The sequence below is a fragment of the Pimephales promelas genome, chromosome 14 (assembly GCF_988280905.1).
Source record: "Pimephales promelas chromosome 14, fPimPro1.hap1.1, whole genome shotgun sequence".
Lineage (NCBI taxonomy): Eukaryota > Metazoa > Chordata > Actinopteri > Cypriniformes > Leuciscidae > Pimephales > Pimephales promelas.
The window spans coordinates 31,841,785-31,847,784 of NC_142782.1; positions in this window are offsets into that span (position 1 = coordinate 31,841,785).

Here is a 6,000-nt window from a genome sequence, read left to right on the forward strand (position 1 = left end):
CAACCCTATTCACAAAATAAATGAGCAGCTGTTTCTTCAACAATACCACAACAAAATGAGCAAGTTTCATCAGTATCAAGATATTTATAGATAGATGAATTAAACCTATCGTTCATATATTTTAAGGTGTTGCGCTTGTGATAACGCGTCGTAGGTCACGTGATAACGTCAACATGGCAGATGTCCGGTTCGCATTCATACTCAACGAGATTTGGCTATAAAGTACCTACTCTTTTAGCGCTCGTCGAGTAAGTACTTATTGAAATTAAGTACCTACTCATTGAGTATGCGATTCTGAACGCAGCCATTGAGATATTTATAATGACATAAATGCTACCTGGGATCTCAATATCTCAGCTCTGGAAGGGTCTTGAGCCTCCATTTTTGCACTCAGGTCTAAGTCCCATGGCCCTCTATCAGAATCCAGAGTTTCAAGAAGATCAGAGAAATTCAAAATTTCGACCCAAAAAAAAAAAACGACAGTGGTACGTACGCCTTTTGTTTTTTTTTTGTTTTTTTTTTGGTTCGAAAAAATAAGTTTCTCCAATCTTCTCAAAACTCTGGATTCTGATAGAGGGCCATGAGACTTAGACCTGAGTGCAAAAATGGAGGCTCAAGACCCTTCCAGAGCTGAGATATTGAGATATTTATAATGGCATAAATGCTACGTGGGATCTCAATATCTCAGCTCTGGCTGGGTCTAGAGCCTCCATTTTTGCACTCAGGTCTAAGTCTCATGGCCCTCTATCAGAATCCAGAGTTTTGAGAAGATTGGGGATACTTAATTTTTCGCCCCAAAAAAAAAAAAACGTAAGGGGTAACACTGTCGTTTTTTTTTTCGGGTCGAAATTTTGAGTTTCGATATCTCAGCTCTGGAAGGGTCTAAAGCCTCCATTTTTGCACTCAGGTCTAAGTCGCATGGCCCTCTATCAGAATCCAGAGTTTTGAGAAGATTGGGGATACTTAATTTTTCGCCCAAAAAAAAAAAACCGTAAGGGGTAACACTGTCGTTTTTTTTTCGGGTCGAAATTTTGAGTTTCGATATCTCAGCTCTGGAAGGGTCTAGAGCCTCCATTGTTGCACTCAGGTCTAAGCCTCATGGTCCTCTATCAGAATCCAGACTTTCAAGAAGATTGGGGATACTTAATTTTTCGTCCCAAAAAAGAAACGTAAGGGGTAACACTGTCGTTTTTTTTTCGGGTCGAAATTTTGAGTTTCGATATCTCAGCTCTGGAAGGGTCTAGAGCCTCCATTGTTGCACTAAGGTCTAAGTCTCATGGCCCTCTATCAGAATCCAGAGTTTTGAGAAGATTGGGGAAACTTAATTTTTCGCCCCAAAAAAAAAACGTAAGGGGTAACACTGTCGTTTTTTTTTCTGGTCGAAATTGTGAGTTTCGATATCTCAGCTCTGGAAGGGTCTAGATCCTCCATTGTTGCACTCAGGTCTAAGTCTCATGGCCCTCTATCAGAATCCAGAGTTTTGAGAAAATTGGGGATACTTAATTTTTCGCCCCAAAAAAAAAAAACTTAAGGGGCAACACTGTCGTTTTTTTTTTTCGGGTCAAAATTTTGAGTTTCGATATCTCAGCTCTGGAAGGGTCTAAAGCCTCCATTTTTGCACTCAGGTCTAAGTCGCATGGCCCTCTATCAGAATCCAGAGTTTTGAGAAGATTGGGGATACTTAATTTTTCGCCCCAAAAAAAAAAACCGTAAGGGGTAACACTGTCGTTTTTTTTTTCGGGTCGAAATTTTGAGTTTCGATATCTCAGCTCTGGAAGGGTCTAAAGCCTCCATTTTTGCACTCAGGTCTAAGTCGTATGACCCTCTATCAGAATCCAGAGTTTTGAGAAGATTGGGGATACTTAATTTTTCGCCCAAAGAAAAAAAAACGTAAGGGGTAACACTGTCGTTTTTTTTTTTCGGGTCAAAATTTTGAGTTTCGATATCTCAGCTCTGGAAGGGTCTAAAGCCTCCATTTTTGCACTCAGGTCTAAGTCGCATGGCCCTCTATCAGAATCCAGAGTTTTGAGAATATTGGGGATACTTAATTTTTCGCCCAAAAAAAAAAAACGTAAGGGGTAACACTGTCGTTTTTTTTTCGGGTCGAAATTTTGAGTTTCGATATCTCAGCTCTGGAAGGGTCTAGAGCCTCCATTGTTGCACTCAGGTCTAAGCCTCATGGTCCTCTATCAGAATCCAGACTTTCAAGAAGATTGGGGATACTTAATTTTTCGTCCCAAAAAAAAAACGTAAGGGGTAACACTGTCGTTTTTTTTCGGGTCGAAATTTTGAGTTTCGATATCTCAGCTCTGGAAGGGTCTAGAGCCTCCATTGTTGCACTCAGGTCTAAGTCTCATGGCCCTCTATCAGAATCCAGAGTTTTGAGAAGATTGGGGAAACTTAATTTTTCGCCCAAAAAAAAAAACGTAAGGGGTAACACTGTCGTTTTTTTTTCTGGTCGAAATTGTGAGTTTCGATATCTCAGCTCTGGAAGGGTCTAGATCCTCCATTGTTGCACTCAGGTCTAAGTCTCATGGCCCTCTATCAGAATCCAGAGTTTTGAGAAAATTGGGGATACTTAATTTTTCGCCCCAAAAAAAAAAAACTTAAGGGGCAACACTGTCGTTTTTTTTTTTCGGGTCAAAATTTTGAGTTTCGATATCTCAGCTCTGGAAGGGTCTAAAGCCTCCATTTTTGCACTCAGGTCTAAGTCGCATGGCCCTCTATCAGAATCCAGAGTTTTGAGAAGATTGGGGATACTTAATTTTTCGCCCAAAAAAAAAAACGTAAGGGGTAACACTGTCGTTTTTTTTTCGGGTCGAAATTTTGAGTTTAGATATCTCAGCTCTGGAAGGGTCTAGAGCCTCCATTGTTGCACTCAGGTCTAAGTCTCATGGTCCTCTATCAGAATCCAGAGTTTCAAGAAGATCAGAGAAATTCAAAATTTCGACCCAAAAAAAAAAAAAACGACAGTGGTACGTACCCCTTTCGTTTTTTTTGTTTTTTTTTTGGTTCGAAAAAATAAGTTTCTCCAATCTTCTTGAAACTCTGGATTCTGATAGAGGGCCATGGGACTTAGACCTGAGTGCAAAAATGGAGGCTCAAGACCCTTCCAGAGCTGAGATATTGAGATATTTATAATGGCATAAATGCTACGTGGGATCTCAATATCTCAACTCTGGCTGGGTCTAGAGCCTCCATTTTTGCACTCAGGTCTAAGTCTCATGGCCCTCTATCAGAATCCAGAGTTTTGAGAAGATTGGGGATACTTAATTTTTCGCCCCAAAAAAAAAACGTAAGGGGTAACACTGTCGTTTTTTTTTCGGGTCGAAATTTTGAGTTTCGATAACTCAGCTCTGGAAGGGTCTAAAGCCTCCATTTTTGCACTCAGGTCAAAGTCGCATGACCCTCTATCAGAATCCAGAGTTTTGAGAACATTGGGGATACTTAATTTTTCGCCAAAATAAAAAAAACTGTCGTTTTTTTTTTCGGGTCGAAATTTTGAGTTTCGATATCTCAGCTCTGGAAGGGTCTAAAGCCTCCATTTTTGCACTCAGGTCAAAGTCGCATGACCCTCTATCAGAATCCAGAGTTTTGAGAAGATTGGGAATACTTAATTTTTCGCCCCAAAAAAAAAAAACGTAAGGGGTAACACTGTCGTTTTTTTTTCGGGTCAAAATTTTGAGTTTCGATATCTCAGCTCTGGAAGGGTCTAAAGCCTCCATTTTTGCACTCAGGTCTAAGTCGCATGGCCCTCTATCAGAATCCAGAGTTTTGAGAAGATTGGGGATACTTAATTTTTCGCCCAAAAAAAAAAACGTAAGGGGTAACACTGTCGTTTTTTTTTCGGGTCGAAATTTTGAGTTTCGATATCTCAGCTCTGGAAGGGTCTAGAGCCTCCATTGTTGCACTCAGGTCTAAGTCTCATGGCCCTCTATCAGAATCCAGAGTTTTGAGAAGATTGGGGAAACTTAATTTTTCGCCCAAAAAAAAAAACGTAAGGGGTAACACTGTCGTTTTTTTTTCTGGTCGAAATTGTGAGTTTCGATATCTCAGCTCTGGAAGGGTCTAGATCCTCCATTGTTGCACTCAGGTCTAAGTCTCATGGCCCTCTATCAGAATCCAGAGTTTTGAGAAAATTGGGGATACTTAATTTTTCGCCCCCAAAAAAAAAAAACTTAAGGGGTAACACTGTCGTTTTTTTTTTCGGGTCGAAATTTTGAGTTTAGATATCTCAGCTCTGGAAGGGTCTAGAGCCTCCATTGTTGCACTCAGGTCTAAGTCTCATGGTCCTCTATCAGAATCCGGAGTTTCAAGAAGATTGGGGATACTTAATTTTTTGTCCCAAAAAAAAAAACGTAAGGGGTAACACTGTCGTTTTTTTTTCGGGTCGAAATTTTGAGTTTCGATATCTCAGCTTTGGAAAGGTCTAAAGCCTCCATTTTTGCACTCAGGTCTAAGTCTCATGGCCCTCTATCAGAATCCAGAGTTTTGAGAAGATTGGGGATACTTAATTTTTCGCCCAAAAAAAAAAAAAAAACGTAAGGGGTAACACTGTCGTTTTTTTTTTCGGGTCGAAATTTTGAGTTTCGATATCTCAGCTCTGGAAGGGTCTAGAGCCTCCATTGTTGCACTCAGGTCTAAGTCTCGTGGCCCTCTATCAGAATCCATAGTTTCAAGGAGATCAGAGAAACTCAAAATTTCGACCCAAAAAAAACAAAACCACAGTGGTACCCCTTTCGTTTTTTTTTTTTTTTTGGTGTGAAAAAATAAGTTTCTCCAATCTTCTTGAAAGTCTGGATTCTGATGGAGGGCCATGGGACTTAGACCTGAGTGCAAAAATGGAGGCTCTAGACCCTTCCAGAGCTGAGATATTGAGATCCCAGGTAGCATTTATGTCATTATAAATATCTCAATGGCTGTGTTCGGAATCGCATACTCAATGAGTAGGTACTTAATTTCAATAAGTACTTACTTGACGACCGCTAAAAGAATAGGTACTTTATAGCCAAATAGTATGAAGTATCGTTGAGTATGAATGCGAACCGGACATCTGCCATGTTGACGTTATTATGTGTCCTACGGCGCATTATCACAAGCGCAACACCTTAAAATATATGAACGATACGTTTAATTCATCTATCTATAAATATCTTGATACTGATGAAACTTGCTCATTTTGTTGTGGTATTGTTGAGGAAACAGCTGCTCATTTATTTTGTGAATAGGGTTGATTTTAGTTGTTATATTTTAAAATCTACTAAGGTGACCAACAGTGTTATTCTTATAACAATATTTTTTTTAAGAAACCCCCAAAATTTTCTCCTTTAAGTTTTCCTCTTTTTCTTGATGAATTTACCTCGTTTCATCCCTCAGACGTTTAACAACAAACATTTTTTATGTATTATGAACTATTATGAAGATATTTAGCCTTGTTGTTATTTTTCCTGTGTATAAATATAACTTTATGATGTCATATTATGATGTACACAAACCAATGATCTTTATATTTTCTGTTTTGTCATGATTGTTACATACAACTATGGTATCTTTCCATGATCTTTTATGTTATAAGTTTAAACGATATGAGCAACAGGTGCACTAACACTTCATAACATCAGTAACTCGACAGCACAACCTAGAACAGTTTTCCTCTGTGTTTGTAATCTGTGTCTGCACGAAGGAGACGAAGACCTCTTTTAGAGAAAACTGTCGATTTTTATACTCAAAAAAAATGTAAGTATCACTCCTTAAAAATTAATATTACCTCAGAATGAATTGCATTGTTAGCCCACCCCAAAACTTAAACAAAATAATAATATTAAATGCTGACCAATACTTAATTATATAACTTTTATATACTAAAAATATAATTTAATAAAACTAACAAAATGTAATTTGTTTTGTCATATGACACTTTATGCATGAATACATTGATATTGCTAAATGCAGTGAAACATCTCAATTGTCAGTCAATCTATGAATTAATGCATACATTAA